This window comes from Notolabrus celidotus, chromosome 16, assembly GCF_009762535.1.
Source record: "Notolabrus celidotus isolate fNotCel1 chromosome 16, fNotCel1.pri, whole genome shotgun sequence".
NCBI classification, from domain to species: Eukaryota; Metazoa; Chordata; class Actinopteri; order Labriformes; family Labridae; genus Notolabrus; species Notolabrus celidotus.
Genome location: NC_048287.1, coordinates 17,754,905 through 17,767,882, shown reverse-complemented (window position 1 = coordinate 17,767,882; position 12,978 = coordinate 17,754,905). Strand labels below are relative to the sequence as shown.

Genomic DNA, 12,978 nt, shown 5'->3' with positions numbered 1-12,978 from the left:
TTTTTAAATCCACTGATGGAACAGTAGGAGATCCCCATGAATCATCAGCTGTATAAAGAGTAATGCCTCGCCCACCGCAACATTTACTGCTAATACTACAACTCAATGCTCACACTTGGTAACAATTCTTTTCTTACCCTGTAATTCTTTACCAAGAAGCCTTTTAGAACAACTGCTGCACTGTTTCAAGTTGACGAACAGCTCAAAGCGAAATCAGTTATACACATTTTCCACTCGTTTGTAGCAATTATGAAAGTCCATTTTACAGCCTGGTGCACATTACTCAAACACACACACACACAAGGGAAGGAATTAAATAAATGCACTGCAGCCATGCTTTTAATAGAAGACACATCTAGATATGATTTCACATAAACAGAAAATGTGCCAAAAGCCTCAAGGCAAATAGCTAACAGTTAACATTTAACCTTTTGCTGTTGCATACATTTACATAAGATTCTTTGCCAACATGTTCTGCCCTGCATGTGTGTCTACTGTTTGGCTATGTGGAATTTCTGTTGTTTCCCCGGAACAAGGCGAGTTAACAGACCGCAGTCCAAACAGTCATACACAGTGGGATATAAGGTTGTGTAGTGAAGGGTTGAAGATGAAAGATTGATTAGATGACAGTGGGACCCCGAGCTGACCCCCACAAGCTAACATCTCAGTGAAACTGGACATTATTTTCCATCTAACAAGTGACTCACTGAGAATAAGCTGTTTTTCCAGAAGTTGCCCTGCAAGCTTCAACTCTCTTTCTGTTCAGTCATGAATGATTTATTGATGGATCCCATTCCACATTAAAACATTATTGTTGGAGGGGTAAATAACTTGTACTCAAAACAAAAGAGGGTGGGAAAGTTGGGTTTTGCTGGATCATCATTAAATCTTGAAATTAAGATTCAAAGGCTCAAGGTTCAAAGTTGATTTATTTATCCGGCTACCACGCAGGAATGCACAACACATGCAGGCTGGAGTTCCTACAGCTGCTACACCCAAAACTAAGAGGAGCCTCACTCCTGGGTTTAGTACTGGGTAGATATGCAGATGTTGTGTGAGATATTTACATTATTTTCAAGATACGTTCTTTTGAAATGTCTTGATTTAATCATAATATATTAAAAAAATATATGTATTAATTCATGTGATGGAAAAAAACATTGGGTTGTGCTATACATTTCACAACAAGTCTAAGATTAATGCTAGAAGCAATAGTAAACTTCCTTATTTAGTACATCACATCAGAATTTATATTAAATAATAGCCAATTGTTTAAAATTTTGATATGCTATCACTGAGGATGGGAAAAATGTTAACATTTAGAGAAGACAATGGTGTTGAAATTCACAGCAGAACACAGAATGTAGCATTTGCAATGAGCATAAGCGGAAGTGCTAACATTGCTTGACAGCAGCCACACTGACAGAACAGCCTGCAGTGTCTCCATACAATGTTATTATTATTAATTTTAATTAGCTTTGTTTGTGCAGGCAATGCCTGATGACGATTATTTCAGAATGCCATTAATTGGCCGGATTAATTGGTTTATCTGTATTTGGTACACATACTGTATGTGTAATGAGGAATGAGACTTACTCTTCCTGTAATGGTGTAGTAAGAAGCGCAGTCCTTTATTTGCATTCGTTTTTCTCTAACACCAGGTTTCTGAAGTTCATATAAAAATCGTATGATGTCACTCCTATTGCAGAATCGTATTCATATTTTCCTCCTATTTAGTTATAAACTAAGTGTTACTGACATTAGCATTACCTAGATTACCAAATTACCAAGCTGTAAATTAGCAGCAGGCCGAATAGTGCAGACAAACTACACTGCAGTCCAATTATGCACTCGTTTCAAATAACATTTTGTAATTTAACATTTGGACCTAAAAAATCTGATATGTACAAAAAGTACAAAAAGTGTGTGTGCTCTAATATTTATCAGAACTCCGGGGTCAGTCTGTGCCGGATTCTGGTTGAGTGTGTGTTCGTGTCTATACCAAGGTTATTATAGTTTTGCATTTTTCATTAGTTTTTATTTTTATTTCGTTTTGACTTTTTGTTTTTAATTTCAGTTTAGTTTTAATTAGTTTTTGAAGCGGGTTTGCTAGTTTAGTTTAGTTTCTATTTTTTGAAAATGCTTAGTTTTAGTTTAGTTTTTATTAGTTTCAGTATTAGTTTTAGTCTTTTTTGCCTGTGTGCCTGGCCGGGGGTTAGCTTCTGTTTCAGGGTAAGGGGGCTGGGTGCTCTCTCTTGCCTTGACAAGGTATGCTAGGTTAGCCGTCTTGTGTGAGCTTTTCAAATGGACTTTAAGATTAGTGGAATTTTCCCCCTTGAGAAATGGTCCACATATTTTATCACCTTCCATTGCAAGGCACTTACTCCTATCAGAGACAGTCATATTCAAAGTAATCCCAAATGGGGCTCTGCCGCTTTCTCCTGACTTTCGCTGCCATTAACGCTCTGCAGGCAAAGTGTGGACGCGTGCCTGCTTGTGCGAATGAGCCAAATGAAGTGAAACTGGCAGAAAACAAACAAAAAATTCATATCCTAAAAAAATAGGCAATACTGGTAGATACTCTGTAGGATAGTACTCTCCCTGGGTGTCGGTCAGAACACACTGGACAGGAGACAGGAGGGAGCTCTAACCGTTTAGTGAATATTCTCCTTGTACTGCACAACAGTACAGCAGACCCAATGAGGCCACAGAGGCCAACACATCAAATAAATACACAAACATAAGGGTGATGGTCACAATATGGACACTTAGGCTAGCATTACTGACCCTCTATAGTGTTAAATAATATGGTGACTCACTGATACATCCTTAACAATAAAATCAGCAATAAACAATAATCATTGATACAGAGATAATGATTCAGATGCTACCACTACAAGTATACTAATAATCATATCACTCTAATACCACTGCCACCAATTAACCATTAACACTTATAATGATAAATGAACAGAACAGGATCATATGGGTGATTCATAATATGAGATGACGCATGCCCTCATGGCGTCTATTTGCTCTCTCGGGAGTTTTAACACACGTGAATGCCTATGGACAGGAAAAGTCAGTTCTCCGTCTCATTATACTTACTTGTTGGGCATTCACACAGGAACGGTTATAAACAGGGCAGGTAGTCGGAGCGAGAGAGTTCGTCTCTAATCCCCTTGCAATTCTGCCCCGCGGTGAGTGCGCGCGCCCGTCAGCTGCATGCTCCGTTTGGCGCGCTCCCGTGCAGATGCAGAGAGCAGAGAGCAGAGACGTCCACCCGATCAGTCTCAATCTTTATTACATATCCACTCAAAATACTGAGTTTAAGACGAAAACTAAAGACATGTTCTCTATCATTTTAGTTTATTTTAGTTAGTTTTGTAAACTCACAAAACAGTTTCAGTTAGTTTTCGTTTTTTTGTGAAGCCTCGTTTTTATTTTTATTTCAGTTAACGGAAATGTTTTTTCACCTCTCGTTTTCGTTATTTCGTTAGTTTTCGTTAACTATAATAACCTTGGTCTATACTCATTAAATTTCTCCACCTACTGTATATTCCCCCTCTGTCTCTCACCATCCTGTCTCAGCCTCCCTTTCCTTCTGGTCTCCATCCATCTATATATATCTCTTTGTGAACTGTCCCTTTAAGGTGCTGTCAGCCCTGACACCCCCTCCCTTTAAATGCCAGAAGACATGCAATCTGTCTCTACCTATCTACAAAATACAGGTGCACTTGCATGCAAACACAACATTTTTGTTCAACCTGCATTAATGTGTGTGCCCCTTCCAGTCTTTGCCTTCATGTGTTTGTTTGGCCCTTTCTCTGTATGCGTGTCAGGTTTAATAGTAAGTGATAGGGTAGCCAGCAGCCTAAACAAGCTTTAGCTCAGGGGGGCAGTACTCACTATCTATCTAACTGCCTGAGAGATGAGAGAGGGAGGGAGAGGCAGAGAGATAGAGGGAGGGAGGAGAGCACAACATTCATCATTTAATAGTGGAAGTAACAACTCCTTTTTCAACAATGGAAGGACTCTGTTTACTGTTACTATTGAAAGTCTTATGAGGTAAACAGAGTCCAAGATGTTCTGCTTTTAAAATCTAGGTCTGTGTCCAGCAAAGCTCTGCAGGTACTGGCTAGTGTTTCAGCCAATGACGTGATATTAACTGCTCTTTATTTTCAACAAACATGATGGTGAGCAAACAGTACCTCTTAGTCTCTATTCTGTGTTCACTTAGTTCTTTATGTTCTATATTTTTCCTTCTGATTTGATAGGTCTGTGGAAATTACTCTCCATCAGTGTGTTGAACGTGCAGTGTTATCAAACATCCTTATCTCATACAAGAAATATGAACAATTCGCAGAAGGAAATGTTTAGTGTGCTTTACTCCGCGTGTCAGGCATACTTGAGGAGCTAGTACTCTTTTCCACAATTACAGTTAGGCATTTAATGTGCATTAGGTCATGTCACTCTGAGCCCCTGCATGTTTGTCTTGGAACCTCTGGGGCTGACAGGGAGGTTAATCCACTGTTCAACCCCAGTCAGAGTGTCTCTCCTCAGGGGTGCACTGTGAGCAGCCGTGGTGCCTCTGTCACCAGCAATGGTGCCCCCTCCTTCAGGATGCAGCACAAAAGGGCTTATCATCCGAGGGCATCTCGGCGATGCTGAGGGGTGTTGGAAGGGATGGGTGTTTGTACTGCTGGGTGCCAATAAGGATGACAATGAGTGACACAAACACACACTCACGGAAACACACACAAATGGCCTGAGCAGGTACACACCCTGCCGACATATGGCAAGATAAGAGGAAAGGCTGCACATGCACGCTGATGCAGTTTCACAAACACACATGCACATTGTTGAGGATGCTAACGGGCTGTTTGACAAAGCCATGCTAGCAGCACTGAATGCTATCTGCTGGAAGGAAATTGGATTTCTCCCATTCCAACCCAACAGTCTGGTGGGCATCCAAGCATATGTGTGTAAGCTGTGACGAGTTTTAACTCTGCTTTTTGAAATTAGAAGTTTTCCTTTGAGTTTTTTAGTCATAATATGTTCTTTGAGTTACAGTGGTGTTGAATAATGTCTTTATTCCCCCTTACCCCCATTAGTATTCCATGGTTTGATTCAAATTTGTACTTTCAATCTTCAGTTGCACATAACTCTGTTACAGGCCATAGGTGTATGAAGTGGAATATTCAGCTCATTTTTCATATCGGAGACTTTAGAGCGCTACATAATGCGTCTGTCTTTGGCTTGCTCTCCCTCCACCTCTGTGATGTACGGAGCCAGTCAGTGAAAGGGGTGTAGGAGCGACCTGGCCCATGTTTGTGTATCAGTATCTTTGAAGTTACACATATGTGTGACTAATTTAATAGATAACATGCCGACATGGTCAAGGACCTCTCCACACAAAAGCACACACACATACATAAACACACTGAAAAACACACTCAGAGTTCAGGGTGGGTAGTGAGTGACTGATTTACAAGACAGACCAATGACAATTGACCACATAGAGTGTAACCTGAAAAATGACTACTTTGTGTGTGTGTGTGTGTGTGTGTGTGTGTGTGTGTGTGTGTGTGTGTGTGTTTGTGTATGTGTGTGTTTGTGTGTGTGTGTTTGTTTGTGTGTGTGTTTTTCTGTCACTCAGGGCAGTGTTGTTAATCAATCACTCACAACAGACCCTGAACTTTAAACACGAGGTAGAGGAAATAAATCTTCTGACATGAAGTGGAGGAGTGGAAAGGGAGAGAACAGGTGTTTTTGAGAGAGAGAAGGATAATCTTTTACTCTTTCATCTTAAATATTTTTCTCATTTCCACCTTCATGTAACACACATACTAAATATGTATTATATGAATAATCGTAGAATAGATGACAGTGATTATAGAATAGTATTTTGGCTTGAAATGCCCATCTCTATAAAGTACCTGGTTCATTTTGAGTTGTTTTATTAGTCAAGAGTGCAAATGAGTGCAATTGAGTTTTAGTAAACTTGCCAGGGAAAGATTCTAAGTTATGCTTTTCCTCTTGTGGTTCATTTAGGCCCAGGAATTATAATGTTGTTCTTTTTTTAAGGGTATATTTTCAGTGAATCAACACCAACCCCTGCCCTCAGATACTCTGTCATTCGATGGGAAAATATCATGGATAAAAGCCATGCTTGTAAGCAAGAAGAATACAATCTCAAAATGCAATCAAGGACAGAGAAAACAATATGAAGAGATGCAGGAGAAAGGGCTCATTTGTGCACCTGCAGAAAGCTACCTGCTTCATGGAAAAGAGCAACAGCTGGAAAGACAGTAAGTGGTCAGGGAATCGGCACAGTTACCATCCTCCCAATAGAAAGAGTCAAGAAAGAAGAGATGTGGAGAAAGAGAGAGAGAGAGAGAGAGAGAGAGAGAGAGAGAGAGAGCAGGAGGATGTTCAGAGCATTTTAGTTTGTGGGGTCAGGCCTTGGGTCAGTATCGACTCAGTAAAACACACACACACACACACACACACACACACACACACACACTAACACACACACACAAACACACACACACACACACACACACACACATACATACATACATACATACACACCCATTCACACACAACCACATATGTACACACTTGCTTTTGCTCATAGACAAACACGCCCAGGGGTCTCTTGGTACTGCTACTCTTTTGGTTAGGGACTGACAGACTACACAAACTGACACTCGCCTCGGGGAAATAAACAGCTTTCAACGTACAGACTCTAATACTGAGCTTCTGTTACCATTTACTTTGATAAGAATGAAAAAGGCTTTTGTATTTGACAAGTTCTTTGGTCTTAATGTGGGTTAAATCAACTTGAGTTAGTTGCAGCAAATACAAAAATAAATATTTAAGTAAGTGCTTAAACCGTCTTTCAGGTGATATCAGCAGTATTTGCTTCTAGTACTCTGTGTCTGCGCAGCCTTTGAATTGCAGCTAGAGGCTGTTCTTTGTAACTTGACTTGGAATTTAATAGTGAGTCTGTGTGCCAGTATTAGGGATATTTACTGATCCAAGCTGTTTAGGACCTGTAGTTGGATGCTTCATTAATGTGGATACAAGGCCTAAATCAGGTTCAGGTTTTATATATGTAGGGCCGGTGATATGGACCAAAGATCATTTCTCAGTATATTAAGGTGAAAGGTATTATACTGCATATCTTTTTTATTATATTTTTGATGCATTTTTTCCTTCATGGATAGAGAGAGGGGGAAGACACACTGCAGATGGCAACAGCCAGGACTCGAACTGGCGACCTCTGCGATGAAGACCATGCTTAGGCCGCTAGGCCACCAGCGCCCCATATACGACATGGAGTATCTTGATATTTTTTTGGAAAAGAAAAATTCCCCATTTAACATTAACATTTTAAATAAACTATTTTGTGTTCCATCAGCACATTACTGGAAGGGGTTCTGACTCTTGGTTGTTAAAGCACCCAGTCCTGTTGGGCTGATTTTACAGCTTGCTAGTTTGGAGGCAGCCATTTCTCACGTCTCAGTCTTCCATGAATTGTATTGTCAAACTCATATATGGCACACAGGTCCTACTGAAATACATATCAGTGGTAAATGCTATGTGAGACACTTTTGTGAGCCTTGCAGCTATAGCTCTGTCTGACATCCGTGTTCAGTTCATTTTTGGGAGTACTTCTCTTGCAAAGTAATCGTAACTCTGCAACTTGTATCTTGGGCCAATGGTTTTCAGCAGCTGTATAAGGCTGTTCCACAGTTGCATGTGGGCATGTCTTCAGCAATGTTTTAGGCCACTGCCTTGGTGATGTCGTCCCACTTTTTAAGTTTTTTTCTTCCATAAGGAACAGCACATATTAATGAAACACTGTGGATTGTTTCAGTGCAGAACGATGTGAAGGCCTCATGTTCTTGGTTGCAGCATGCTGTTTTCACACTTTTCATATTGCTCTTTGTGGCGCTGTTGTAAATGGTGGAAGAGATTCTTTGTGCTTTAACTTGTTTTTTGCATTCTCTGCAGTAAAAAAAGTATTCTGCTGCTTGTCTGAAAAGGTAAACCTGACCTCCAAATAATCAAGCCATTAATTTTATTTTTACTGACCAGCTTACTGACCTTAGAGTGTAGAGTAAGTAGCATCCTTGTCCGTCTCTATGTTGTTGCTGCATTAAGGACTCGTTATTGTGAGTGAGTGGAGGGTGGGGCTTGATTTTAAGTTTCAATTTTGCTTACGGGGAGAGGGGCGGGTCAGGGTGAAGAGGAACAGATGGTGACAAGGGAAATTGGAGAACTGGTGGTTTCATTATTAAAACAATATAGTCTTACCCGATATCTGTTTTGAAAATATATTGATATCTCTAGATAGTACTTAGGTCTTCTCAAACCAGCTCAAACTATCTGAAGATTAGCTTAGCTTGTTTAGCAACTGTTTGTGTTGGTTGCCATTACATGGCTGAAAATGTATTGATTTTGTATTTTGTTATAGAAGCACGTGTCTGCTTGTTGTACAAAGTCAAACATGATGACATGTAAATGCGAAGCTAGATTAGTTGAAAGCTGGTCAGGGAGACAGTGTTATTAAACCAGGTGATAGTTGCAGTCATTTAAGTGAAATCTAGACAGCAGAGTGAATTGAATCTGTTTGATCTCATCCAGGACTTCACATCCCCCTCATTAATGTCTAGACAAAGCTATCAAATACTTTACTGATGTGATTTGACAGAGCAGTTACTATCAGTTATGATTTCATCTTCAACACAACACAAAAACCTCAACTGTGATAGATTTTTACATCGATCCTTCTTCTATTTTATTTTATTTTTATGGTTCATATCTTCAACCCGGTTACTTCTTTTTCATAGCAGTAATAATAATGAAAAATCTCTTTCGCCTCTTGGCAATAAAAAGAGCATCAGATACAAGAGGAGGAGAAAGAGAGGAGGAAAGACAGAGAGGGGCTCTGACAATCGCATTAGCCAGACTTCATGGATGCTTCTTTGGAGGAAATAGAGAATGGCTTGTCTTTGTGTGTGCCTCTGACTGTATGTAAGTGCACATGTGTTGTTTTGTGTGTCACACCTTATTTGTGTGTGTGTATTTGTGTGTGAGAGAGAGAGAGAGAGAGAGAGAGAGAGAGAGAGAGAGAGAGAGAGAGAGAGAGAGAGAGAGAGAGAGAGAGAGAGAGAGAGAGAGAGAGAGGGAGAAGACAGGAGAAGAGAGAGAGAGAGAGAGAGAGAGCAGGAGAGGCACTCAGCTGATATTAGCTTGTTCTTCATTCACTTGCTAATGTAATTTCACTCAATGCATCACACACACAAGTATACATGTACACAAGTGCACACACACTCCCACAACAATAGACCTTAAACATCAGACGCCCACTGTTCCATCTGTCTTTCTGTGAAAGATATTTGGTTTTACCTTATAAAACTCAAAACACAAAAATCCAGAGATACAGTTTTTCACAGAAAACAGTGTGTGCATGTGTTCTGAAAGTTTGTGTATGCAGCTGTGAAGCATTACAAACAAGATATTTCCGAGGGAGCAGAAAATAAAGGGAATGAATCAAGCTTTATTTACACATCACAGAGTTTGCTGTTTTGATGCTGGCTGCATTTTATCAAGCAGCTCTCATAATACCATAAATACATTCACTGTTTTTTTATTTTCACTGAAATGCTTTTTGGAACAATACATCTTGTTGGCAAAGATAAGTCAAGCTGCACACAAATTGGCAGAACTTGCATCAATGAACATAAAAAAAACACTAAAAGGATGCAAATATGTGGCTGAAGGATAAAGAGGAAGAGAAAGTTATATTAAAAGAGGAGGGATGATAGGGGAGAACAACTAAAAATAGGAAAGCAGTAGAAACTGAAAAACACAGATAAGATAAAAATTGGGAACAGAGGGAGAGATTAAAGAGATGGTTCGAGGCTTTTAAGAAAGTGGCCGCCATTTGTTCTTTGTCTTCTTTGTGTGGTATTGGACAAGATGAGAGAGAATGGAGAAACAGAAAGGGAATAAGTCAGTTAAGAAACCAGAATCAAGATGACAGGAAGGGCCGACCAAAGGAGGCAGGGGAAACTGAAATAAATGGACTCGAATTCAACTTGTGACTGGAAAAACTTTGGGATGGCCTGATCTCCTTTTTCATTTTATTTGTTTACAAAAAAAGAACAAAAGTAAACAATAACTAAAAGATGCCTTCAGTTTATTCCATTTAACTCATTATACGTAGCAGTGATATAACTCACATAAAATCCGTATGAGACCCACAAAACTGCTATGCATGCTTAAACTCAAAGCTGAGCAATCAATCCAGTTTGCAGTGAGGCTCACTAATGACATGGGACAAACATCAGAGCTCCAAATGTCAGTTGTTAAGGTAACAAAATTCACCTCATGTTTTAAATCACCTCTCAAGTGTCAGGAACTTTGCTGTACAGCTATGGCAAGGCTGTGGCTGAAATGTAGTGCTGAAACGTCAGGACATATCGTGAATCTAAGAGACGGTAAAAACCTGTATTCTCTACCTCAGACATTAGCTGGTTGTCCGAAACGATGAGTTCAACTATCTTCTCTGTAATATTTTGGTCCTTTTCTCTCTCTCAAGGATTTTCTTCTTCCTTTTAAAGTCCAGAGTTTGTTTCTTTGGCACAGCTGCCTTTCCTATGTTCATTTAGTGAATTGTGTTGCTTGATTTTAATAAGTGGTATCAAATTAATAGTATTGAATGCAGCTCTACTGCCGCCACCTCATAAAATCATAAAGAATATATTGAAAGTGGATGTTGGACTGTTACTGCTTTCTAGTTTAAAATATTTCCACACTGCTGATATTTTAGCCACAGGGTGGCTAACGCTAAAGTAAGACTGTCCTTTGTTTGGTGTTTGTTTTTGCCTTTTGAACCATGTGTCCCTAGAGAGTTACTGTAGGCTGTTGTAAAGTGGTTGTTGTGCGCATGTGTGTGTGCAATGAATTCTAAGCCATGGCTAGAGTTCGACATCACTGTTGTGCTTATTATTTTATTACACAGTTGGGTGAACCCAATCAAAGTGAGCTTGATTACTCTAAGTTACTCTGTGTTTGTGTTCCCCCACATGAGCAGGGAGAAATGATCGGCAAAATCGGATGAGCCCAGATCAGATCTGGGCATTTTTTCCCTAAAAGCACTGGTCGGAGAGATTGCTGGTGAAAATAAAAGTCAGGGGAGTTTGGACAGTGAATGCAACATGAACAGGGGCAGGTGAGCAGGTGAAACATGTAAGGAGGAGGATGAAAGATAAAAAGATGAGACAAGAGCGATAAAAAAAGGTCTACAGTGAATTAAAGTGAGGTAGGGAGAAGAATTAATCATTCATTGGAAGAGTAAATGGAGGTCAGAGAGAGGGCAGGTGTTTCAAAAGAAACTGCAGCTGTTTGAGAGTTTAATACAATAAATTTGTTACTCGTAGAACATCGAATACATCTCCTCTGCCAGGTTTTTTCAAGTATCCTCTGAGGCAGTAGGTACATTGAATGGGGAGAAAGAAAACACTTAAGAGGTATTCACAAAGAGGAATGAGTAAGGATCAAAACGAAGAGGCTCAAAAGAATAGCTTATATATGGATTGGTCATAGGGCAAAATTGACAATAATGATAAGAAGCTATGCATGTTTTTAGTTGCTAAGGCATTGAAGAACTGGAGGTATAGCAACAACAGCCAGTTTATCTGAAGGTTTTTGGTTGCACGCGGAGTGAAGAACAAATGTCTTAGAGGAGAGAAGATTGGGTCTCTTTCATAAAATATGAGCATGTAAGCAACAGTTAAACCTCATAGGACCTGAACAATTCTGAAAGTATTGAGAAAAAGAGTGACATGGCGTCCATTATTATATGTAGGTTAGTAGCAGCATAGCTAGATCCATCTTCTCTGGACATACTATCATCCATTTTTGATAAATGGTTTCAAATCTTTCAAATGTGTCTTTTTTAAAACTCTGAAGAGTGAACACAGAAGCTATCCTGACTTGAAACAAGCCAAGCTCCTAGAAACAAGTTGAGGTTGTTATTATTGATCAATACTTACAAAAAGTTATCACGATGATAGTCTTTGTTGTATCTCCAAGCCCTGAAATGGACATTTATGCGGAGGAGGGACTAAAGCTAGATTGATGCCAGAGGGACATGGTTGGTATAGGGTGAGAAGAGTGATAAAAGTAAAAGCAGGTTTGAAATAAAAGTGATATAAAAAAGGAAAAATTTGATCGACAGACAGAAGAAATAATGGGGGGAAAAGGTGAAAAGGACACAAAGTCAGACAAAAAAAAAGCATGGGAGGGAAGTAAAAAGGTAGCTGTATGAATTCCAGGAACAGGCAAAGGCTCAGAGATGAGAAGAAATAAAGAGCAGGTAGGGACATCGAGGTGGATAAATGCCACAGAATGAAAAGTGGGAAGTGGGAAGGAAGTGTGTGAGAGTAAAAGAAGAAGTTGTGTGATTTAACGCCAGAGGAAGTGATTGTACGGGTGGATTGAGGACAGAGGATGAGATGGGAAGGAAAGAGGAAGAGAAATAAAAGGATAAAAAAATTAGTGGCTACAGCGCAACAAAAAATGTCGCAGTGGCAGGAAGAAAGTTGGGCATTTTGCCATGTCTGTAAAAAAAAAACCCTGAAAAAGCCAGCCTTTCAGTCCTCTTCTTCCTCCCCGTCTCCTCTGCCTCGCCTCCCACAAGCTAAAGGCCAACCTGGACGTGTGTGGTGGCTTATGTGTGGAGGACAGACTCAAACGTGAAGTTCAGATTAAAGGCACCCTGCCTCCCTACTTGACTCCTGTTTTATTGTTTGCCTGTCTATTCACAAACCCATTTCGGAATTACTGGTCGGCTAACCACGGCTCTATGTGCTCATGGCCACACTTTGATCTCACAGCCTGATTTATTTAACAGCCTCTATGAGAGTGTTTTAGTGCAGGCCTTTCTTTATGTTTCAA

The 12,978-nt window shown here is 39.9% G+C and overlaps 1 protein-coding gene across 1 annotated transcript in view; it reads left to right on the top strand.

The window, feature by feature from the left end:
- LOC117828050 (CUB and sushi domain-containing protein 3-like) overlaps nucleotides 1-12,978 on the top strand; it is a 293,307-nt gene that overhangs the window by 44,736 nt on the left and 235,593 nt on the right. The window lies entirely within an intron of this gene.